Source organism: Muntiacus reevesi, chromosome 7 (genome assembly GCF_963930625.1).
Source record: "Muntiacus reevesi chromosome 7, mMunRee1.1, whole genome shotgun sequence".
In the NCBI taxonomy this organism is placed as follows: domain Eukaryota; kingdom Metazoa; phylum Chordata; class Mammalia; order Artiodactyla; family Cervidae; genus Muntiacus; species Muntiacus reevesi.
Genome location: NC_089255.1, coordinates 66580105 through 66606247, shown reverse-complemented (window position 1 = coordinate 66606247; position 26143 = coordinate 66580105). Strand labels below are relative to the sequence as shown.

Sequence of the window (26143 nt, the reverse complement as noted above, 5' to 3'; positions counted from 1 at the left end):
TTTTTTTTTTTTTTTAAGAAAGTGCTAAGGGAGAAAAAAAAAAAAAGGTCCCTTCTGGTTATACCTGCATTTTGTAAACTAACCATGAGAAAAGACAAACGGGCCAATGATTATGGTGCTCCTCAGGTAAAAGCAATATTTAATTTCATTTTACACTCCTTATGCTCTTAAATTTGACCAAAATGAAGTAACTCTTGATTGTAACTTTTTAAAATGAACATTAGCAGTTGCAACCATTTTGTTTTCCGGCTAATTTTCCCTGACTGTGCATGCTCTCTTGAACCCTATATAATCTTGTCTAATAATTGTTTTTGTTTTGCTGCTAAAGGAAATGGAATAGTTTACAGTCAACAAGTGAGGCACAACTTAATGGCAAGATTTTCCAGTTCTTATTGATAATATTCACCCTACCATAGTTTACACTGGAGTGAGATTGGGGTGGGGAGAAGACACCAGCATGAATCTTTCCTTTAAAGTCCAGATTCTGGGTCTTATTCTCCCAGATTTTCTCATGCAGCAGTAAAGCAGACCCAAAATCACTTCTCACACTGCCTTAGGTTTCCAGAATGCTCCACAAAGGGACAGAAAAGAGCACTCTCTCTACAAAAACAATAATGACAAAACAGCGGAGTACTCGGCAAATAACTGCAGTTGGGTTTCTCTCCCGGTATTTTAAAAGGAGGACATCAGAAAAAGGCGCTGAGCCCCCTCTGAAACTAATTTTTCCATCACCTTTGCACAACTCCGTTTAACAGACCACGGAGTTAAATCCGTTTGAATTGACGGTGAAGTAGAAATGAATTCCCCATGACCACAGGCAAGAGAGGGAGGGTCAGGGAGGCGGGAAGCTAGCGCGGGGCTCCTTCGTCCAGAGTTCTGGCCACCGCGCCCAGCCAAGACCTGGCTTAATTTTATTAAGTTGGTACCGAAACGATGCCATCCTCCACAGGCGTCAGGGAGCTATTTCAACTATCTGGCGACCAACAAAGACTTGAACGTTGATGTAATCTTCGTTTTCAGGAGTGCAGGTGAGGGTAGGCTAGTTTGCTTTACAAAGATCTGTTGTCCCAAACCTTTATCTTTCCCGCAAAGATTCTGGGCCCTTTGTATTTCACCTTGGGAGTGTTTCGCCCCTTCAAAGATAAGAAGAGAAATCCAATCAAGTCAATTAAGTTCCGGCTTTCGAAACGTCGGAGTTTGAGATAATGGTCGGTTTCCTCCACCTCCCCTCCCATCTCTTCCCTCTAATCTCGCCTTTCCTGCGGCTCTGCCCACCCTCAGCCCGGGAGGCCCGCGCGGGACCCCGAGGACTTGGCGCCGAGGTGCGGGCGAGGCGGCACTAGACCTAGTCCACGGCGAGTTTTCAGGGCTGCGGTTTCTAAGTCTCGATGGCCCGATCGGAGTTAACCGGGAAGAGCACTCCCATCTCTGTCCCCCGGGCCCGTGGTCCAAGTGGCTCTCCAGGCTGGCGCCGCCCTCTGGGCCCCGCTCGGCCCTGCAGGCCGGGCTGGGGCAGCCTTTGGGGCGCTTGTCCTCCGGCTTCCCCTCTTTCTGGGCTGGCTCCGGCTCTGGTCGCAACCTCGACCCAGCCGCAGCCCACCGCACGGTCCCTCGCGGCTCCGGGCGCTGTGGGCTGCGGGGAGACTCGTGGGCCGCCGGCGCCGGGAGGAGCACGGCCTGCTTGAGACCTGAGGGCAGGCTTCGGGGTCAGCCGTGGGCCTGGGCGCACCTGGCCCGTGACTTCACGACCTGGCTGAGTTCGGGGGGCCGGACGGACTTCGGGGGTGCGTGTGTGTGGCCAGGCCAGGAGACGAACGCCCGGAGCTAGAAGGAACGGAAGCCAAGGCCGAAGGAGAAGAGGGCGATCTGGGCCTGCGGGACCCGGGAGCGGGGGCCAACTAGGAGAAGACGGCGCGGCGGGGGCCCTCGGCCTCTTGCCGTCCTCGCCCCCTCCCTGGGAGGAAGCACCGCAGACGGCTGGGTCTCCCACTGCCGGTGAAGGGCGAGGCCGCCGCCGCCGCCACAGCGGGGACTCCCGCCGGAGGCCTTGGGCCTCCGGTGTCCTGCGCAGACGTGGCGCCTAGGTGGGGTCCAGCTGAGCCTGCCTGGGGCCCCAGGGATCCTTCAGGAAAGTCTGGGGCTTGGGCTAATGGGTCTGGGTGAGTTCTGCCCTGCCTGGGGCTCCTCGGCTCTGAGCTGAGCTTTTTAAGGGGGAGCCTGCGGGACTCGCGGTTACCCTTGGTGCAATCCTTTTCTCCGACGTTTTTAGATTTTGTCTTTAAACCAGATACCCTGACTTCCTTTTTAGACCCGGCGCAGCACTCAAGTGCCCTTAAGGCCGGAGGCCAGTTCTGGGAGAAGAAAGCCTTGCGTCGGGCGTCCCGGACAGCTCCGGATGGCCCGTTCCGGTTACCTGCAGCCAGGGCCGCAGTGCGGCTCCCGCCTCCACTTAACCAGAAGCGGGCGCTCGGGCGACCGGCCCCGGCGGCGCGCACCGCAGGTTTGAACCCGCATCTAACTAACACCCGCTTGAAAACCTCACTGCTGTTACCCGACAAAGCTGTAACCCAAAACCAGGCGTTCCAGTGTGAGGTGGTGGTTTATCGCATACAGAGGCGTGTTTTAATCATGCAAAGGAGAAACACAAAGGAATCGGGCCGGAGACAGGCGCATCCCACACAAATGGAAGCTGAAGTCTTAGAAAATAACCAAAATGCGGAGATGCAGGGTCAGGTGCAGCCCTGACCCCGGCTTGCTGCACGCCTTCCTCCAAAACCTTTACACAGAACAGCTGTCTGGTACCACAAAGGGTCCACGCCCCCCGTCACGCATCTGCATGCCCAGATCTGCGACCAGAGTCTTGAACACTTCTTTTTCCTCTCTTCAACGGCCAGAACCCTGTCAGCGCAGCGTGCCCTGATAAAACCTGATCCCTCCAGTCGCCCCATTTGCGCCCTTAGGTTAGCATGATACAAAAGATGGGGAGCCCCTGGGACGTTCCCCTGGGATGGAGAGAGCAAAACCCCAAACAAAACCCACCCCGATGTTTTTCCGTATTAGGCTCTGAAACGGCACAGATTATGGGATTTGTCTCGGACAGAATTAACACTACATGTGAAACCATAGCGCTCCTGGTGCATTGAGACACATTGTATACCATTGCTTGAAGCATCTCTTCTAAACTGCCTGTTAATAGCAACACGAGGCCTTAAAATAATAAGTGGGTTTTCAGTTTTAACCTGATTAAAATGAAATTTCGACATTGTAAAGGGCAGTTTTTCTGGTGGAAGCAGTTCGAAGGAAACGGAACCCATCACAGGGCTAGAGGAAGCTTTTGTATGGGGAAATGGCTGTAGAGGAGAAGGAAGCAGGCATGCATTTAAAAGGCCTTCCCCTATTCAGTGGTCCCCACAAGCCAGGGAGGTGCCCCCAGTTCTAAAGAGAATTAGCCAGACTTCCTCTCTTGCAAGCACTGTGCTTTATATTTAAAAACCAACCCGCTGTTGACTGCAAACAAACAATAAGCAAATTCAAATAAAGGGGCCCTACCAAGTCCAACCCATTTGGTCAAAATAACTGCAGGTGCCAGAGAGGCCAGGCTATCACTAGGGGGAGGGTCAGCTTCGAATTTTGTTTTTCTCCTAGAGGGAAAGTCGAACTGCATGAGGTCTGTGACTCACTTTTATTCCTTAATCTTCCCCATCCTTTACCTTCAATTCTCAGTGGAAGGAAAACAACAACAAAGGGGGAAAAAAGAATGCCATAGCAAATATAATATTAAGAGGCCAAAGTTTGAATTCACTTCTGTTTCAGTACCACAAGGGGGAAAAAAGCTATCCCAGAATCAAATGGGATCCTCTGTCCACCTCTCCAGTGTCCTAGACTTAATTTGCCTACTTAGGAGTGGGAATGTGGTATTTTGGGTAAAAGTAGGCTTATTAGCCTACTTGACATTACTGGAAAACCTTTCTGGCAGAAGACTTGAAAAATCAGATGAGAATGTTTAGCAGCTATACTATTGCCTTTTTGTTTTTCCCCTTTGAACTGCCCATGATGGGACCAGCAAATTCCACAGAAGCAGTAGACTTTGCACCCTGCGGGTCTGTTCACCCTCCAGCCCTGGTCCCCGAGTTAAAGGCCAGAAAATGTCCCATAGAGACAGAGATTGGGTGGAGTGAAGTCTCCCCCTTAGGCCCTGCCTCCAGTCTCTCAACTGGAATCTCCAGAGGCCTCAAGCTACTCTGAAAATCACTCATAGCAGCCTCCAGTTGTTAAAATCTGTTCCTAGAGCCAATAGTCACATTTTAGGCTCCTGGGCCATTAATAAAAATCGCCTTAACATTCAAATGGCTCTAAAATGCGTTGATAGCGGATTACTGGGCCTAATGGACGTCGTGTGTGATAACATGGCCCCTGAGCAGCGAGGTTCTGGAGTGGATGTCCGACCACAGCTACCTGATTATCAGCTTACAGCCAAACCTCTTCTTAGCTGCGATGCTCTTAAGAAGCGTTCTTCCGCAGAGCGGAGAGAGAGTCTTCTGTGTTCTTCATTTACTGTATTTAACTACCGCATAGTGCTCTGGAAACTAGAGGGGAAAACTTGCCTGGAGGCGTTAGGTCACCCTCAGAAGTTAAGAGGGGCGGGTCGCCAGCCATTGCCCCTCCCATCCCGGCTTTTAAGGGAGCGAAGCCAGAAAAGCAGTGGCCGGGACAAATCGAGGGCCTTGCCTGAGTTGTGGCTTTGCCCTAAATCTGGGGCTTCCTCCGCGGGACTCTTCGCGCCGCCTCAGAGCAGAGCCTGTGAAGAGGCCGCCTGGCTAGCTTCGACAAGGCCTGCGGCGTCCCGAACACTCGCGGAGCTCCCCTCTTCTCCTGCAGCCCGCGGGAAAGCCTTCCGGCCAGGACGCGAGCAGCCGACGGCGCTAAGGACGCCCTGGCAGCGGCCGCGGCGCCAGGGAGGGAGGGGGTTCTCGGGTTTCAACGAAAAAATGTGGCCAGTGCACCGCGTTCCCACTCTCCAGCCCCACCTTTCACCCCGCAAACTAGGCGGAAGACCGCAAGAAAGCAGGGCCTTCAGGGGCTGCAAAGTACACCCGGGCATCGCCCCAGGGGCCTCCGCTGCCCGCGCCCCGTCCCCAGGCTAAGGTCATTTGGCGAGGCCAAGAGAGTACCCCCGCCCCCCGCAACCCATGCAGCCGACGGCCACCAGCCCCGGAAGTGGGCCTCGAACCCACAGCGCCGCAGCCATGCTCCAGGTCACACGTGGTGCCGCCGGGTCCCCTGCGGAGCGGTAGACTGTGGGTCACACCCACCTGGCAGAGGCGAGGCTTGGTCCACAGGGCATTGTGCCTCCTCGCGGAAGCGGGGAAGACCCAGGAGCCCGCGATCCGTGTGCTCTTCCTTCTCCAACAGCATCCATGGTCCTTACGAGGATCTGATGGGGGTCTGATGTAAGGGCGTCGGGAGATTCCCCTCAGTCAAGGGCGCATGCCACACAAATGGCAGCTGAAGTCTCTGCGCCCACGTGGCCGTTGACCCATCAAAATCATTGCCCCGCCCCTCGCCGTCCTTACGTCAGGGGCGCTCTTCTCGCCTCGTGCCTTGACCACAGCCCCACGCTGGGCGGGCTCCGAAGTCCAAGCTTCCTCCCTCAAGCTTCTTGTGGTGAAAGCTGCAAGAACTGAAATAGGCTTGTCCTTAGAACTCGCGGCCTGGCATAACCCCTGCCCACCGCACCTGGCCTGAGCTAGGAGCCGGAACCGAGTGTGCAGGGCAGCGAGGTACAGCCGGCGCCATCCCGGGGTCCCCAAGGAAGTGCACCCACCCGAGCCCCGAGAGCATGGGCAGCCGGCTGGCAGGAGCTTCTGGTTCCAACTTGCGGCTTTGCCAGCTGGTGAGTGGAGTGGCGACTTCGTGCTAGGGCGCTAGGGTACGTTTTGACGAGTGACTGACAAAATCGTCTAAAATGAATTTTGAGATAGCTGTGAAGACTAAGGATGCACATGTAAAGGACTCCCCCGAGTCCTTCTTGGCCACTAATCTAAAAAAATTGTATAACTTTTGAGTTATGTTTGGTTAGGGATTTCAGCCATTTTTACTGCTGTGGAAGTGGTCAGGATTTTTTTTTTTAATGGTAGGCAGATATTTGGGGCACTTATATATATTTATATGTGTAATATAGAAATTACACATATATACATGTATAATACATATATGTCTAAAGTGAAATTAGGTTATTTTGGAAATAATCACATTTTAGAATTTAAATTAATCCAAGTCTCTAATTGAAATTTATTTTTCAGTAGATCTTGCTTATTAAGTGGATTCTATTTTTAATTTGGAAGAAGGAAATGGCAACCCACTCCAGTATTCTTACCTGGAAAATCCCATGGACAGAGGAGCTTGGCCAGCTACAGTTCATGGGGTTGTAAGAGTCAGACAGGACCTACCGACTAAACAACAACAGTTTTTTAGTCTGAGTTGGGCACTTCAAGTTTTAGAAGGCTAACAAAGACTCAGTCTGTTTGATAATTAACTTTTAGCAAAATCATGGCCTTGTTTGGTCTTAAAATTGGACATACTCTAAGGCTCTCTAATTTTGAGATCGAGAAGACATGGAAAACTTGATACAAATGTGTATTCACCATTTTCAAGGACAAATAATTGGCCTGATTAAACCAATAATCTTGATTTCTGCCCATTTTAAGAGAGCACATTGCTTTCTTTCTCTCTCTCTTTTTTTGCTTTTCTTCATATTTATTGATAAAGATGAAAAGTATGTACTCTTACTTGAAGTTGTCTGAGATGATATCTTTTTCAGAAATTCTTTTTAAAAAATATTTATTTATTTGCCTGGACCAGGTCTTAGTTGCAGTATGTGGGATATAATTCCCTGACCAGGGATTGAATCTGGGCGTTCTGCATTGGGAGCAGAGTCTCAGCCACTGGACCACCAGGAAAGTCCCTTCAGAAATTCTTATCCCTGTGTTTCAGGTATCCTTTTGGGGATGGTTGTTTGTGAATAGATTTTAGAGGATAAGTAAATTAACTCAATTGTACAAAAATTTCTTTGGTTTGTGTGTTAACTTCTTTTTTTTTTTATTCCTGGGCAGAAGATCTATAGCTTTCACCAGATTCACAGAAGGGTTTGTTGTTGTTTAGTTGCTAAGTCATGTTTCCAACTCTTTTGTGAGCCAGTGGACTGTAGCCCATCAGGCTCTTCTATCCTTGGGATTTCCCAGGCAAGAATCCTGGAGTGGGTTGACTTCCTCCAACCCACGAATGGACACTGTGTCTCTTGCTTAACAGGTGGACTCTTTACCACTGAGTCAACTGGGAAACCCAAAAGGGTTTGTAAAAACTCCAAATTAAGAGCCATTGGTTTTTATAGGTTGTGAATGAAGAGTAAACTTGGTAACAAAAAAGGTGACAGTCTTGTAAAATTTGAATCTACCCTTAACTTTTAGAAACCTTTAATTTTCTTTAAACAAAATAATCTTAAAAGTCCCTTTTATTTCTAAACTCTACCTAGTTAGGCCCAGTTTGAATTATTGTTCATGCGTCTGTTTATGTATAACACATTAAATTAATGAATGAAGTAGACAAGATTTATTCTAATAGTATTTTGCATGAGATGTCAAGTAGAAAATGTAAGCAAATATTTTAATGATTCAGATCCAAAAGCCTTTTTAATCAAAACAATCAACAATAATAAGATATTTTCTGACTCTGATTAAATATTTCAGGAAATTTAATGTTAATTTGTTCTTTGTCTTTCTCTCTCTCAGTCAGCCAGTTCAGTTGCTCAGTTGTATCTGACTCTTTGTGACACCATGGATTGCAGCACGCCAAGGTTCCTGGTCCATCACCAACTCCCAGAGCTTGCTCAAACTCATGCCCATCTCTCTGCAAATACATAAATGTGTGTGCATATTCCAACCATGCCCAGGTTCCCAATTTTTTCTGTTGAAAAGTTTTTCATTTTCAAGCTTGACAACTGTCAAACATGGACAAAACAATAGATAAGGGAGGTGTAGGACCTTCTGACTGAGTCAGAAGGAGGGCATGACTATACTATCCAGGAGAGGAATTCAAGATCAGATGGTATAATCACCTCTAGGGGATCAAGGATAGAATTTAAATTAAATACTTAGAGGCCTTTCGTCTGGAATAGCAGATCTTGCCCACTTTCCCCACTTAGAACTCCCCAGCTTACTTCAAACTTTGTCTGAGAGGATATCTTCCATTAATGCAAGAAGAAGTATAATCTACGGTTTTTTTAGCATTTGATCTTTGCACAGAGGCTTCCATTTAGAGGAACCATTGCAGCTAAGATTTGGATCTGGTCCATCAAATAGCCTGAACTGGGCGACCTCAGGCAAGTAGACGCAAGATACTAGCAATTTATTTCGTATCAGCTCCCAAGCCATCACCAGATGATAACAACCGTTGGACACCGTTAATCTCTGCTTGACTCAAACTGGTGACCGCGAGGTGAAAGGCAGGGCGTTATCTCTGAGCAATTCGTGTGGCCTTCCACAGATTGCCAGTTGGGCCAATACAATTGAAGCCTCTTCTCCAGTGGTTACTTTAAAAAATTCATATCCAAAGTCTTTGGTCTTTGTTGGACTAGAAGGTAGGAGGGCTTTATCAATGAAAATGCCCGCGGGCCAAGATGTAGGAGCTTAGAATCCAATAAAAATTAGAAAGGTTGAAAAGGTAACCTTGTGTGTTCCCAGCCCAATAAACTTTGAACAACACCGCTGCAACTATGACTAGAAAAAGCCTCTGGAAATGAATGTTTTTGCCAAACAGTAGAGGGAATATGCACCTTAAATAAAAGGCAATGTTGTCCTATCTAGAGTTGGTTTCCTTGTTTTGAAAATGGCATTTATTTTGCTGTCTCTAATAAGGTTAGTTCAGATCACCATATATTAACCTGGTATTAGTTCAGGGCTAGAAAGGAGAGTGGAAGTGGGCAGCCGTGAAGAATAAAGGAAAGGAGTGTACTGAAAACCAAAAGCTGTCCTGTGTATTGATGCCTAGAGGGGGTTGACTAAATGACCTGCAGGGAAAATAAAACTACTACTATTTAAACTTTCAAATGTGTAGAGGGAAGAGTAGTAGCCTCATATTCCAGTGTACTCAGCTCTAGCTGAAGTCATAAAAACCTGCCGTTACTACTTTGTGGAATTATTCTGCTCCCTGCTACTCCAATATACTAATTGTAATGATTCTATTTGATTTTGCTGGATGGCTCTAGAGAGAATTGACAGATATTTTTAAAAATGGAGAGGTTTCAAAAATACTGCAGCTATTTTAATAATATGTGTCTTAAGGTCCATGTATTGGAAGTGGATCATTGATGGTAAAAGTAAAACCAAATTGTTTTAGGTATTTTTAGCAAAAAGTTCCTTTGGACAGGATCAAAGATCAGCTTGACTTATGCAGAACTTCAGTTATCAGCAAACAGTGTCCGAGAAGCATCTCACTATATTGTTCCATAACTTCATTCCTACACTATTTGTTTGCTGCCCTAGCTTTTTAATTAACTGGTATTTGCAAACTCTATTCTGTTGTTTGGTATCTTCTCCTCAAAATGATACACTAAATAAACCTAAGCTATAAATGCTAATCAGAAGATGAGTGCATTGTATACATTTGGTAAAGGGACACCCCTTATAAAGATTTATTTATTGGCGATGGTGAGTGTTTGTTGCTGTACATGGGCTTTCTCTAGTTGTGGAGAGCAGGGGCTACTCTTCACTGCAGTGTGCAGTCTTCTCATTGCCGTGGCTTCTCTTGTCATAAAGCCCAGGGTCTAGGGCACACAGCCTTCAGCAGTTGCAGCATATGGGCTCAATAGTTCTGGTGCATGGGCTTAGTTTCTCCGTGGCATATGGGATCTTCCCAAACCAGGGATCGAACAGTGTCCCTTGCTTCGCAAGCTGGATCTTTAACTACTGGACCACCCGTCACTGATGGCTAAAGTGGTGCATTTTCTAATATTGGGCAGTTGCCTAATTGATTGTGGGGAAATAAGACATAAGATAAAAAATGAAGGGTTGTTACTGTTTAAGATTGGCCTCAGCTCTAGTGTCCTAAGGATATAATGTTCAGAAAGCATAAGGAGAGTCACAACATTTGCCTGGTCAGACAAGAGGCAAACTCATGTTCAGAGTATTTGCAAGGGCTTACAATATCAGGACTATCTTTTTTAAGTATCTGTCTGCTCCATGAAGGGGTCTGGATAGGGTTCAGAACCTTAAAGAGGGAGAGTCTAGGCTTTTGTTCTCTTGCTTAGTACTGCCACTTCTTCAAGATGATGATGGTGAAGAGGGGATCAGTCTCCCTAATTGAAATGGGACATTTGCATATGTCTTAAATCAATAAGCAGAACTTTGGACTGGGTGATTTACTCAGCCTTTCAAAGATCTATCCAAAGTGGCAAATTTACCACTTTCCAGAGGTCAGTTTTTATTGTAGGCCTTGAACTTTTACATCCATGTTGTCCATTGATAACTTGAGTGGATTTGGTGCTAAGGAATGTCTATAACTTCCCTTGTGGACGTGCTTATATTGTCTGAATATTTTTAGCTTTTTCTGAACTTTGGTTAATTTTATCCCAACTTCATATACAAATTGCATTGTAGTTTTTTTTACTATATTTCTAGCTCTCTTAACATTGTGGAAAACCTCACACAACATTATTTAATAAGGAGATATAACTTCCAGGTGCCTTAGAAAATGTAAGTCAGTACGTGCTTTTCATTATTTGAGAAATTTGCCTGTAACTTCACCAGGGGAGCAGTGAAGCATTTAGGCTTTAGAGTTGGATTGTTTGGGTTTGAATTCAAGCCCCTCTATAAATGTATTTGTAGATATTTGTCCTTATGAAGATAATTTAACCCCTCTGCACCCTAGTGTCCTCATCTGTAAAACAGGAAAAATAATAGTTTGTATTTCCCCAATTGCTGTGGCCACTGAAGCACTTAGCTCAATAAGTGCTCAGTTCACATTCTTTGTTATTATTGTCACCATTATTGTCATTCTCATTGTAGTCAGTCATTGGCCAGCAAAGTTGAGTCAGAGAAGCCATGGTGAACTAATGTTGACTATTCTCATCCTGCTAAAAGAACAGGATCACAGATGTAACATGAAGAATGCAAGAGGAGTGAGTATATAATAGTGTATAATATGTGTCAAACTATATATTTTGTGTAACTTCATAGATTAAATTTATTTTGTATTCTGTTTGCCTTTATCATGAAGAGTCTATATTTTTTTTGTTCAGCATTGGTAGAAACCATAAGGATTTTGAACTCTGCAAACATGTTTAGAAAGAAGGAAGTAAGAATGAAGGGATTTTACAAGGGGATCAAGGTGTAATGAGACAAACCACCCTATTTTATTTATGTATTTGGTGGCTCAGCATGCAGGATCTTAGTTCCCCTATCAGCGATTAAACCCATGTCCCCTGTAGTGGAAGCATGGAGTCCTAACCACTGGACTGCCAGAGAATTTTCAACCTTACTATCTTAAAATCATACCTCTGGTCCTCTCCATATAAGAGTTAAAGTCTTTATTCATCACTGAAAGTAGTTTTTTCCTGGCTCCCAGCACTCTGAACAACAAACTATTCTTGCTTTAGTTAAGAATGATACTGGCCTCTTTATTCCCATGTAATGTGGGTTAGTTCATTTTGTGGGCTATGTTTATTACCCCCTCCCCATCTCTGAAAACACTGTCAAAGTATACTTTTAATTTTCTTTTAGATGTGGCTTAAATAGGGCTGTCATTGCATTTCATGTTTTCTCCCTTATCATTTGGCATTGAACAGAAAGTGAGGTGAAGTAATTTGTAATTTAGTATTAAAGTAATAAAGACCTTATAAATTGGGCTCTTGGTTTAAAAAAAGAAGTAAGAGAATAATTGAGAATAAAAAGACTTTATGCAAATCAACTAGTATGGATGATGGCAGAAGGAGAAGAGAACAGGGTAATGAATTTGTTCAAATAAATTTACTGAAGATGGCAATTCAGCTCTCTAAGGAATTGCAGGGAAAATGAGTAAGTGGGTAGAGGGACTGATGTCTCAAGAAAGCCTGAATAGGCAAAATGGACCATATTTGCAAAGAGTGAAATTTTAGTCTTCAGCTTCCACAGTGCTTCAGCACACACCGTGTAAGCAATTTGTTTAAGGTTGCAAAATGAAAACGTGTCTCTGAGGGCATGGATAAGGAGGCAAGACCTTTGTGATGTTTTATAGTGAAACAAAGACAGGACAACTACCTGCAAGTGCCTGAAAAGGCATCACCCATCAGGCAGGCCAAAGAATTGTCCAACAGGCTAATTTGGAGTAAATTGATGGAAACAAATCTGTCAGTGATGACCTCTCACAAGCTATGGGAAAGTTCTTCCTGGGAAGTGGCACCATCTTCAGTTTGGAACATTTAAAGCTAGAGAAGGAAGAGAGAGCTCTTGGACTTAGTCTCAGGAACTGTCCAGCACTAGTAGAGGGCTGGAGTTGCTGCCAAATGACCTGTTAGGTTCTGTGAGTTTCCCTCTACGATGTGTCTAACTATATGTTTATTTAACACCAAATGTATTTTCTCAGTTCTTTTGACAGTTCTAATACTAATATTGTTACTGCCAAAGAGATTTCTGTAGGTTAATATAGATTTGCATTTGTTCTACAAGGAAATGTAATTATTTACTGAGTCAGCATTTGCCTTGAAGACATTTCAGCTATGACCTCCTCAGGAATTTCTTTTTTTTTTTTTTTTTTTTTTTTTTGGTGTATGATTTTTTTATTTCTTGACACTTGAACATAAATGGATCAAAAAGTATGTTTGCCTAGAAAAATTTACCCAAAAATGCAAAACAGGTTTTCAATGACTTTAGACTTCCTGTAAGGTAGAAATAATACATTGTCCACTTACATGTCCATCCATGTTTCTAACCCAAGCTCAGAGCTGGAAAAAGAAACTTGGAACAGTCCCAAGTGAATATGGGAAGCCAGAGCAGTAATGACATTCAAGATTTCTCAGAAATAGTCCTAAGTGGGAGCCTCTAATCCTACCTGGACAGTGCTTTTTTGTGGGCTTCTCGGCATGAGTCCAAACCCCACAAAGTACTTTCAAAGACTGGGTTTGCCCAGTGCCACAAGTATGGCAGTAGGTTCAGCAGGCTGGATACAGGGGCCATGTGAATAGTAGTAAAAACAAATCAAGGACCAGATGCTGAGATTTCCCCTTGTGTCCCACAGCTGGAAGAACAAGTAGTTGAACTCTAAGTAGTTTTCCGCTTCTTGGCAGATGGCCGTTCAAATACATCTCGTACCCCGGCTGCCTTTTGTTTAAAGAACTTTGTATTTTGGGCACTCTCTTGGCCCCATGCTGAGTCAAAGGAGGTGGTGTCTTGATCCACGAGGTGGGTGTATTTGGTACGACCAGAGCGTCCAAAGTTCTTGACCTGCATGACTTTGGGAAGAATGGTTTTGTTGAAATGATCCTCCAGGGTAGGTGCGCTGAAATCTCTCTTATATACTTCTTCATCCTCATCCATGAAGAAGGCACCCCGGTGATAGTACTTCTGTAGGAACTTATATTTGCCCTTAACGGCTTTGTTGGTAATGACTTTGCCATTTGCCCGAAGCTCAGCTCGCCTCTCTTCCTCAGTTAGGTTTCTCATTCGTTCAATTTCTGCTTTCTCCTTCTCAAGTGCTTCTCTGTCTTCTCTGTCCCTCTTGATTCTCTTTAACTCCCGAACTTTCCAGGCCTCATATTCCTCCTCATCATTTTCATCATCAGTATTGAGTGCATCCAGGGCAGCCAGAGACCGCTTGTTCTCCTCCAGCTCTTTCTTGGTTTCCCCCTCTACAATCTTGAGTGTGTACTTGCGTCTCTCCTCAGCCATGTGTTTGGCCTCCTGCTCCAGCTCCTTCTGTTTCAACGCTTCAGCCTCACGTTCTTGAACCGTCACCCGGTCCTTCTTCCGAATGAAGACTGGCTTAAGGCGAGGCTCCATCTCATCCTCACTGTCTGTGTACTCCTCATACTCAGACTCTGATTCGGACTCCTCCCCAGAACGTCCCTCGTCTTCCACCTCCATGACTTCCAGCTCTTCATTTTTTCTCTCCTGTGCTCTTTGGCGCATCATGCCACGGCGCCGTTCTATTTCCTCTTCATCAATCTCTTCTTCCTCTTCTTCACTGCTCTCTTCTCGTTCCATGCGCCAAGGATCTCCTTCTACCTCGGAGTCACTTTCTCCAACCACTTCAGGTTCCACTATCTTCCGGTGTCGAGCCAACCTCTCCTCCACATCTTCACTAATACGGTTCTGCAAACGCCGCAGCCGAGGGTCACTAGATGAATCCTCCTCCTGTTCCTCGGGCTCTGCTTCTTGTTCTTTGGCTTTCTTAATGAACTGAAACTCTTCATCCTCCTCATCTGAGGACTCCATAGGGGCATAGTCTGGCCTCTTTCCCGACACATAACGTTTTACCTTCACTTTTTCCATCGAAATCTCACCTTTCTCATTGCGAACCTGGTCGGCCCCAGCCGTTGACTGAATGGGCGGTTGCTTCATGAGTGAGCTTGGGACATGTTGACGACAGCGCCGGTGGCTCCCGAAACTCGACTGATTTCAAAGTGAACAGCTACAACGTCAACGAAAAGAGAAAACCCTCTCCTCCAAGACCACTGGAAACTGCTGCGCGACTGATAGAAACACCACCTACGGCAGAGCTCTCCTCAGGAATTTCAAAGAATAATCAAGCCCATTGTCGTTTCTCATGCTTGCTCTAAATTTCACCAAACAGCAGTAACTGCATTATTAACAAATTACATGAAAAATAAAATCATAATGTTTTTCTGGTTTCAGAGACATTAAAATGGATGTTAGAATGGCCACAGAAAGGATTCTCAGGTGTCAAATTTATGTAAAACTAAGTTTCTGCCTAAAATTTCATTAGGATTTAAGAAAACTGGGACCATTATAAAGATGTATCTATTCATTCAGTGAATATTTGAGGGTCTTCTTTGTACCAGGCATTCTCCTGGGTTTGAAACACACAAGGTTTCAGCTCCTGTGGAGCTCACATTTGTGTCTATGGGAGAACACATTGATGGGTGGTCATTACAGGAGACAGAAAGTTCAGAGTAAAAAGGGAAACACTGATGGGTTTAAAGATGTGTGGAGGGACTTCTCTGGTGGTCTGGTGGTGAAGAATTCGCCTTCCAATTCAGGGGACGTGGTCAATCCCTGGTCAGGGAACTAAGATCCCCACGTGCCACAGGGCAACAAAATCTGCACATCATAACTAGGGAGCCCGCACACCACAACTAGAGAAGACTATGCCTTGAGGAAGATCCAACATAGCCAAAAAAAAAAGTGTGGAAACTTCTAAGTGACATTGGAAGTTTAATGTTTTACGGCACTTTCAAGAATGAAAGCACTTTCCCCACTCCTCCCCCCAAACATACTCGGAGAGAATGTAGATGTCCAGTGAACAGCAGTACAGTCTGTCTGCCCCATTCTCAAGTCCCTCAGGGTGACTTGAGCGTGTGGAGGGAGGTTGGAGCACTTAAGCAGCTCCTCAGGACACGCATGGGTCCCCGGGCCTGTGGCTGTTGAAGCTCCATGTGGTGTCCTGTGTCCTGGCCTTGTTGTGTGACAGTTGCTGCTAACAGCTTGGCTTGACCATCTTTGAAACTAACCTCTCCCTCAGCCCCTCCGATTGCCTCAATCAAATCAACAGGGCTGTTAAAGAAATGGTCACAGCGTCACTGGAATAGGCAAAGGCAATTACTTCGTATTTTCTACAGACATACTGATTAAAAAATTTAAAAAGGCCTTTGTGGAAAGGATAGTCCATTAAGAAACCATGTGATGTTTAATTACACGTGGTTGGGAACTCCACAGAGGAACAGCCCAGTCAAACAGGGCATCAAAATCAGAGACACGGCGGCTGGTGCAGAGTTTCCTTTTGAGTTCCAGGTACAAGAATCCTAATCCGGAGTGCCGTATTCTCACACTCTGGTGCTGCCATAATACTTAATTATTGCTGTTGCTGGAGTGTAACGTGATCTCGGAAAATGTCACACAAGAATTCCGCCAAATTGTTTGTTTCATTACTCTTCCTCCTCCTCCCCAGGTTCTGTTTCTTGGCTGTGTTCTTTTCTGTAGTTGCCTTTCTCTCTTTCCTCCCTCCACGAGGCATTGTGAGGTTGAATTCACCAGGTGTGCAAACTCCCCCCCACATCTGACACTCCTTTGGCAGAAAGCACAGGTAGCACAGCAGGTATTGTCAGGGTCAAGTTAAAAAATAACAAAAGCTGCCAATGCAGATTTCCTTCTCGTGGTGCCTGGCATCAATGGACTCTCGAAAAGACTGCTGTGGCTTCAGCATTTCCCTTTTTACAGCTAGCATGAGATTGGCAGTCCGTCCATGGCTCACCTCCCCTTTCCTCCTCTGTCTTTGTCAGGACCAGAGGATGGCCGGCTTGTCCCCTCGTTCCAAGACAGGGAAGGTAGGGACAGGAGCAAAACGGTGGACAGCATTACTCTATTTAGAAAAAGTTAATTGGAAAAAAGTACTGTTGTTAGATTGCAGTTTAACCTCAGTGGTCACTGTTAGGTCCTTGATTCATTGGAAGTGAACTGACTCGGTAAAGTATTGGATATACTTTATCTCTGTAGTGATCTTTTAAAACAAAATCAGAAGGAAATGTGGTACTGTAAGTAGTGAGTTATATGCCAGGTAAGTGCCAAAGTCTTCCCTGCTAAAAGCTTAGAAACTAGTTGGTTGTGAGAGAAATAGTACCAGGGTTTTGTTTGCTTGTTTTTGTTTTATTTTTCATAGTATAGTAATAATCCTAGTAAGGAAAAATAAAGTAAACATATATCTCCTAAAAATCAGACATGCCACTGTCATTAGAAAGCTTTGTCTACAGTATGTCTAGGTTCATGGCCCTTTCTAAGAGTGAGTGCCCAGAATGGTGAGATCTGCAGTGACGTTCCTGAACCTCATCAACAGCTGGTGCTCCCAACAAGCTCCTAATGCGTTGTTATATAACAGTGACATGTAATGTTCATATCAAGTTTCCCAATGGTTTTCTACACACATGTTCATATATTCTTTAACAACACCATGGGATTATATATTCACCGCATTCCTTAATTTACTGTGCAAGTCTTATTTCTTCTGTGTTCACGATGCCTTTTTTATGGTTGACTCCAGTGAAGAAATTCCTGAAGAAAGGAGATCACATTCATATATAGGTATGTGTATAAATATGGGTAACACAGACACGCACCCACACACCCACATCTTTTTTGTTGTTAACTTTTCATGTGTCTCAGTCATCTCACTATGTAGGGTAAAAATTTCAGGGGATTTCACTTAGAGCTTATTTTCATCCCTTCAGTACCTAGCCCAGGGCTTGGAATATGGCAGGTACTTAATACAAAGAAATTGTTCCTAGGTAATGATGACTCACACAACTACAGGCAAGACCAGAGGGCATTTATCTGTCTGCTCTGTGCCCTCTCTACCTCAACAGAGCCCTTACTTTGGTCTCTTATCTAGTCTTCCTGCTGTCTACCTTCCGATCTGTTTGTTCATGTTGCTATTAGACTTACTTTCTAGAAACCAGATCTATAACACATACAGGCCACGGGGTAAAAGCGTAACATCTAAGCTTGGCATTTAAGGTTCTACCACAGTGCTTTTCAAATTTTAATGTGCATACACATCACCTGGGGATTTCCTTAAGGCAGATTCTGATCTGGTAAGTCTGGGAGTGAGGCCTGAGGATGTGCATTTTTAGTAATCTCCCAGGTGATATAGCTGCTGCTGATCCTGGACCGTATTTTGCGTAGCAGGTTTCTACAACACTTGACTTAGCCCAGGTGTTAAATGGCGTTTTAGCTCATCTTAATTCACTCCCCACCCCATACCCTACATTCTAGCAAAACTGTTGTTCTTGACATTCTCTGGCAATTCTCCGACTTGTGCTTTGATTCATGTCATACCCTTTCTGGCTGCTAAGCCATTACTCATTCTTCCGGAGAGCTCAAATATCAGCATCTCTGTGGGGCCTTCCAGCTCCGCTGCCCCTGCCTTGGCCAGCTAATCCCTCTGTCTTCCAAGTCCTCACAGCACTTTGCTAGTGCTCATGTTTAGCACTTATTACAAGTTATCATAATTGTTTGTTTACATGACTGTCTTTCCAGTTAGACCATGGGCTACAGGGCAGGGAGCCAGGCCTTACCTATCTTACAATCTCAGCAGTACACAGCACAGCACACACAATAGTTTCCTAATAAATACTGGTAATTCAGCTGGATTTAATTGAACTGGATTTCTTAGTGATGAATATTTTGAGACAAAAACATATTTTGACGGAATTGATGAGAAGTCATGAAGAATCATAGTCACTATAATATTATTATTATCATTATTAATGATGTATATTATTTATCTATTAATATTAGATGCTTATTACGTACTAATAAAAAAGTGATTGTGCTAATCACTTACATACAAAGTTTCATTGAAACTTCACAACTTATATTTTAGATAAGGGCATAGCCACACAGTTTAGAGGACATGTCCATTGCTGCACCCCCAGGAAATGACAGAATTCTAACTTGAAACCTAACTCTCAGGTTCACTCCATGCCCTTAGCCATGTTACTGATGCTGGAAGAATAGTCTTGCTCTGAGGCTCTGCTGAGAGTGTGTCTTCCTTCACCAGTTATATGTACTCTAAATGCAGCAGGGTCTTCCTCTAGGGGAGGGACCCTAGTCTCTTTCTGTACTTTAGACTCCTTTAGCAGTCTCACAATGCTTATAGACTCCTCCGAATAATATTTTTGAATGTATTAAAAAACAAAATTACAAAGGAAACCAATTTTTGGAAATAACGTTATCAAAATAAGAAAGAACCCCAAAGCTGTGACAGAGTAGTTTGTGTCTTTCTTTACTAATGCCTTAAATAATAAGATCTACCAGTGAGACTAATAATGAGGTGTGTGGTTTTTTTTGTTTGTTTGTTTGTTTTTTTGGCTGAGCCACAGAGCTTGCAAGATCTTAGTTCCCCAACTAGAGATTAGGGATTGAACCAGGACTCATGGCAGTGAAAGCACAAAGTCCTAACCACTAGACCTATAGGGAATTCCTAGTCTAATAATGACTTAAATTTTGGATTATCAATGGGGCTAAATAATATTTTGAGATGATGAAAATATCCATAATCTCTATCTATTTAAGAAAAAAATCATAGGTATTATTTCATATACTGTAGGTTTTTGCCTGTATTTACAGTGGGAAAAAACTTCTTTTTCTTTTTTTTGGCTGCACAATGATGCATGGAGGATATTAGTTCTCGGACCGAGGGTCAAACTCATGCCCCCTGCATTGAGCATGCAGGGTCTCAACCTCTGGACCACTAGAGAAGTCTCGTGACTTTTTTTAAAATTTGTTTTATTGATGTATAGTTGATTTATAATGTTGTATTAAATTCTGCTGGACAGCACAGTGATTCAGTTATACCTATTTTTTTAATTTTCTTTTCCATTATGGTTTATCACAGGATATTAAATATAGTTCCCTGTGCTATACAGTAGGATCTTGTTGTTCATCATGCTATATATGATAGTTTGCATCTACTAATCCCCAACTCCCAATTCATCCCTCCTCCATCCCCTTCCCCTTGAACCACAGTCTATTCTGTATGTCTCTGAGTCTTTCCGTCTCATAGGTAAATTCCTTTGTGAATAAGAAAATACTAACTTTAAATAAGAGGTTAGTGCAGGTAAAGATGTGATTTCTGCCCCCCCCCCCCCATCATGAACCTCCAGAATTTTATGCGCAGACACTTTGGATATGTGTTTGTGGGGACTGATCCTATGAACTTCAGGTTAAGAACCCATGTTCTAGGGCAAATGGATGTTCTACATTTTTAAAGGGGTTGAGGTACTCATACCCATGCATAGAAGTTAGTCATAGGTAAAAAAGTGTTATGTATATAGAAACGCCACAAAGGTATGTAGGCATGTAATAGAGGGGAGGAAGAGGATAATCTGACAGCATTAGAGCTCTGCAACAGGTAAGAAGCTCTGCTTTTGGGGGGCGAACTCAGAGATTTTCAGAAGAGGATACAGAAAGTGTACTTGGAAGAAACTCAAGTGTACATAGAAATCTTAGGAGGGACTTTCCTGGTGGGTCAGTGGTAAAAAACCTGCCTACCAACGCAGGAGACACAGGTTCAATACCTGGTCCGGAAAGATCTCACATTCTGCATTCGAAGCAACCAACCCTCTTCACCACAACTGTTGAGTCTGTGCTCTACAACCTGGGAGCTGCAACTACTGAAGCCCGCATGCCTAGAGCCCATGCTCCACAAGAGAAGCCACCACAATGAGAAGCCTGCATGCCGCAACTAGAGAATAGCCACTGCTTGCTGCAACTACAGAAGAGAACTTGCAGTGATGAAGACCCAGCACAGCCAAATAAATAAGTAAAATTATTTTAAAAATAAAAGTCTTAGGAATTGGGAGATAAATTCTGTAGTTGTCCCCAGGAGAAACATACTGTGATAGTCCCATACTGAGGTGCACGAAGGGCCCCATGCCTAGAGTCATCATATGCTGGTGAAGTGGGCACCGTCCTCTTCTTTCTGTGTTATATATATACTGATGTATGGCAAGGGCCCTCAAGTCTACCAGCCTCTACCTACTTTGACTGATTCAAATGGCAGTGTAAGCCCAAACCTAGTGTATATCTTTATTGACTTGGAAGAGATAGGCAATCCAAAACTTGGTGCTTTGATCACTCTAAGCTGAAAATTTGTCGTTCCAATGGCATCAAACGCCTCCATTTGGCATTCGAGGACACTAAGATAGGATCCTTTTTTTCTCTTAGGATCTTATCTCCCTTTTTTCATGCACTTTATAGTCTTGGCAATTGAACGTATTAAAATCCTTTGCCCACTTCCACTTTATTCTCCTTTGTAAATCCCAACACCAGTAATACCCTTTCTTCTTATCTCAGTCTTCTAGCCTATTCTTTCTTTAAGGCTCAATTCAAATTCTGCCTCTTCCATGAAGATTTTTCTGGAACTACTTCTGTCAGTCACAGCCTCTATGCTGGAAGCAATCTCTTCCTCTCTGGAACACTTATGGCACTTTATCTATATTTCTTTTATGATATATAACTTCAGTGTTACTGTAAACATGTGGCCTTTGAAGAAATATCAAACTAGAAAAAGTGCCCAGTTATGGGAGGAAAAGCAGAGAAGAGAAGAAATTCAGTATTTAAGGCTGTATTTAATTCTATATCAACATACAGAATATGAGTAATAGCATGAACTTGGAGTATTAACCAAAGTTGTAAATGTAATGGCACAAGTATCACACAAATGGTATAATAGGATTATGAATAGAATGAGGCAAGTAAAAAAAATATATATATATATATTTTGGTTAATAAATTTTAAAATTTACATTAGAGGTGGAGGGAAAGTTTAAGAAGATACACAGTATAAAATACCAGCTTGGAATGACATGATCAGAGCCCTCCTCATGAAGATTACTGTGGTGGAGGCTGAAGGATGGATTAGAGAGAGCTTTAAAGCAGAAAAACCAGTTGGCAGTCATTTAAATAGTCCAAGTGAGGTATAATAATAAATATCTACTTAAGACTTCAAGATTTCAGGTCTAGGTGCCTGGGAATAAGATGGTATTTTTAAGAAGAACGTGTAGTAAAAGGATTTGGGGGTAGTTTCAGGATAAGAAAGGTTTGTGTTCTAAAAGCTTTTGGGATACAGGAAAAGTGAGAGCCTTCCAATCAAGGAATAAACATTAAATGCAACTGTAGACTGAATTACTACAAATACCATGTCCCAGTCATAACTGCAGAATTGCAAGCAGGTCTGGGTTCATACTTTAAATATGGTGACTATGCAAATTCTCTCACTTGAAGAACACTGGAAGAAACTTGGAATATTTAAATCTGAAGAGATAAATAGGGATAATAACTGTCTTCAAAGATAAATGGAGACATAGAAAAAATAAAGAGGTAATTAATTACATTCTGGGGTGAAAGGGGGTGGGTTGGTGGTAAATGGAGTTACGAGGAGAAACTTGGGGGCGCATCCTCAGAAATAATTTAATGACAATGAGAGCCACCAAGCATTGGGAAGAACTGACCTCCAGAGCAGCAAGCTCTTCATCTGTGGGGCCAGGAAGCAGAAACAGGATGAAACCTTGTCTGTCTGTTTTGGAGAAGGAGTGTCTATAGTCTATAGTGCATGCCTGTGCATTCAGTTACTTTAGTGATTCTTTGTGACCCCATGGGCTTCCCTGGTGGCTCAGAGGTTAAAGCATCTGCCTGCAATGTGGGAGACCTGGGTTCGATCCCTGGGTTGGGAAGATCCCCTGGAGAAGAAAATGGCAACCCACTCCAGTATTCTTGCCTGGAGAATCCCATGGATGGAGGAACCTGGTGGGCTACAGTCCACGGGGTTGCAAAGAGTTGGACACGACTGAGCGATTTAACTTAGTGTGACCCCATGGACTGTAGCTCACCAGGCTCCTCTGCCCATGGAATTCTTCAGGCAAGAAGACTGGAGTGGGTTGCCATGCCCACCCCCAAAGAACAAACCCTCGTCTCCTGTGTTCCAGGTGGATTCTTTGCCCACTGAGCCACCTGGGAAGCCCCCATAGTCTATAGCAGGAAGTTTAAATTACAGGATGTTTAAGATGTCTTGCTACTCTAAATTCCTCAGCTTCGGTTCTCCAAGAAAACCTTTCTTATTTCCCCCTGCCCTGGTGGGGTGAGCCCTCTTCTCTAGAGTGTTCATGAAGCACCCCCAGGGCTACCCTTGTCACACTGGTGTCACCCAATGTGGTGATAGCTTATCTGTCTTCCTCAACAGGCTGCCATCTCTTTGAGGGTAGGCATTGTCTTTTATCTGTAGATGTCCATTGCCTAGTGCAGTTTTCAGACAGAGTGTTAGCATTCAATAAATAATTTTTGACTGATGAATGGAAGGGATTTAGTTTCGACTGCTACAAAATGTGGGCTAAAGAGAGCAAGAGCTGGGAGGTTTCAATTTGCAAAGTTACCTTCATGGGAAAGTCTCATTCTCCTATATAATATGATTTCTTTCCATCTTCTTCTCTAGTGCAGGCTCAGTTAACAGACATATGAGGGAGTTTGATCATGACAGAATGATATCAACTTATCAGAAACGTCAGAACGTGCTTGCTGAGTAACAAAAAATCAAGGGGTTTCAAAGTTGCACTTGATTTTTATGTAATTAATAAAAATTTAAAAGCACACAAACCTCAGTGGCTATTGAAAGTTCAGTAACCAGAAACACACCAAGGTGCATATAGAAAAGAACAGTATAGAGTCAACTTACACAGTTTGTGAATAGGAGAGCATCATGTGATCATACTCACATTCTTGAAAATCATCTGACATTGAAGGTGGTTCTCTCAAGAGATCCAGTTTCTCACCTAGCCTTTGATATTGCTTGCACACCGATTACAATGCCCACAGTTGTCAGTGTGTGTTAACATAGACTGTTGCTACATTTGACATGAGGCTGAACTATATATGGTTCCTCCGGTGGGGAATGGTCTAAACAGAGCTAGTACCTGGAGTGAATGGAGATGTTCCTTCCTGCTCTTTTGCCTTCAAAACTGTGTAAGATCTACAAATCAGACCTCAGAACATGTCCTCTGTGCAGCCATCATCCAGATTTGGAATTTATTTTTTAGATTTATGAGATTAGCCAATGAGAAGTCACATTTGTTTACAGAGGAAAGAGAGGCAAATATCTTCCTTGTGAGGAGAGGAGGCGATATGTCGATTCCTAGGACATTTTGGGTGGCAGACTATCTGCAGTCCCCTTGACTGCCAAGCAGCTTTGGACACTTCTTGATACCAACCTAGTGCACACTCAGGTCAGGGGGTGCGTGTTAATAAATGTTGTCTTAGAGATTACACCGCTGCAAAGAGAACCATTACATCAGAGATAGGTACTTGTGACTGTAATGGGAGTGATTATATAAAGAAAGTAAATGAGGTAACTATTGCAAGTGTAAAAGTTTCTTAACAACATAATAATTGAAACCACGACTGAGAGTGAAGATCCTGACATTAATATTAACACTCTTTCACCAGCCTCAGTGAAAACATATTCAGCTGTCATTTGATTAATTTTCATTAATAATTAAAGAAAAATCTTACCTGTCTAAAATCCCCTACTATATTTGCATTATCAGTGTTGACATTACAGATGGACTAGCCTGATCATTTGCTTAATTTACCTTAAATTGCCTCATCATAAGAGACTGAAGAAAGCTTTTCTATGAAACACAGGACTGTACATGAGTGTCTGTGTTTATGTGTGTGTGTGGGAGGGCCATGTGTGTGTGTTCATGTGTGTTTCTGTTTGAAGGATACTATTAACTACATGAGACATGATCTTAAAAGTTTGAATTTCAATGTGCTAAAGGTTACATAAACTGACGAGTGTAAATACTATCATAGAAACAAAAAGCCTTAACACACCCGAATTTAGTAGTTTTCACCTCACCTGAATATCCAAAACAAGAAGTGCGTGTTGAACATACTTAGGGATCTATTCTACGCATATCTTTATTCCTGTCGCAACCCAATCCTATTTACTTTGAATCAAAGTGTATACAGATGGAGAAAGGGTGAACCCGATCTAGTAAAGGGTTTTTTCCGCTCCATGCATGTTGTCTTACACTTTAGGGAGTTTAGAAAGCAGGGGCAAAGCTTCCTATTGGCCATCAGGAATTGACAATTCAGTGAACTGATGATAGTGATTTCTGAGAACAGATTTAATTTATAAGGCCAAGGGATTTGTGCAGTTGTGCCCAACTCTTTGTAACCCCAAGTATCGTAGTCCACTAGGTTCCTCTCTTCATGGAATTCTCCAGGCAAAAATACTGGAGTTGGTGGCCATTCCCTTCTCCAGAAGATCGTCCCTGACCTAGGAATTGAACCCCGGTCTCCTGCCATCAAAGGTGAATTCTTTACCATCTGAGCCACCAGGGAAGCCTGCGGGATTTAAGCACAATGGGCTTCTTTCTCAGACCAAATTCCCAAGATAGTCAATGACATCCCAATTTGACCTCTTATTAATTTTAAGTTCATTGAAAATTTGGCCAAAGTCTCTTTCCACTCAGTCATATGTGGGCTTAAGGAAACTGTGAAGCTACTGGTTTTACCCTTGAGGTGAGACAAGAGTGCAGTGGAGAGTAGACAGACGCTGATTTCCAGTGTTCCAGAAGGTGTTTGGGCTTCCCTGGTAGCTCAGTCAGTAAAGAAGCTGCCTGCAGCGCAGGAGACCCAGGTTCAATCCCTGGGTCAAGAAGATCCCCTGGAGAAGGAAACGGCAACCGACTCCAGTATTCTTGCCTGGAGAACCCCATGGACAGAGGAGCCTGGCGGGCTACAGTCTGTGGGGTCACAAGAGTCGGACACAACTTAGTGACTAAACCACCAAAAAGTGTTTACGTTAGACACGCTTGCTGGTCTCTGGCTTTGTCCTACAGGTCTAAGATCAGCACACTTCCTTGCAAATTGCCGGAGGGCTTAAAGGGCCACCACAAACATTCTTTTGTGAGTAAAACTATTGTAGAAACGACTACCTTAAGAATCACAATTTTTAAAATTTGTAAGGAGAGGTTTTAAATCAGTACTCAAGAACTTAGAAATGGTGAAAAAGGAAAACTCCCCTGATGATCTCTGAAGAAGTGCTAACCAGAAGGAACAACAGTGAAGAAGGTTACCTTGCTGAGATCTGTGCTGGTATTCGAGGGTCCTGGCAGGGGGTCAAGACTCTTCACTGGATGAGTCACAACCCTAATCTCAAGAGTTGACTCAGGCCCCCCACCCGCCATAGCAAATTCTCTAAAAGAGCAGGGGATAAGGAAGGAGTCAGCAAAGACATCTGTTCGTAATTTTCCCAAGCAACATTTTTGTCTATCAAAAGACCAAAGCTGAGTTGAACTTTAGAGTCAGGGTTGGAAACAGAGCAAGCCAGTAGCACCTTTAAACACTTACCTGTTTTGCAAGCCACCAAGGGAGGTAAAACC

At 43.8% G+C, this 26143-nt stretch overlaps 1 pseudogene; it reads right to left on the bottom strand.

The window, feature by feature from the left end:
* Window positions 1–12798: 12798 nt before the first annotated feature.
* LOC136171675 (microfibrillar-associated protein 1 pseudogene) lies at window positions 12799–14614 on the bottom strand (annotated as a pseudogene).
* Between the last annotated feature and the right edge of the window lie 11529 nt (window positions 14615–26143).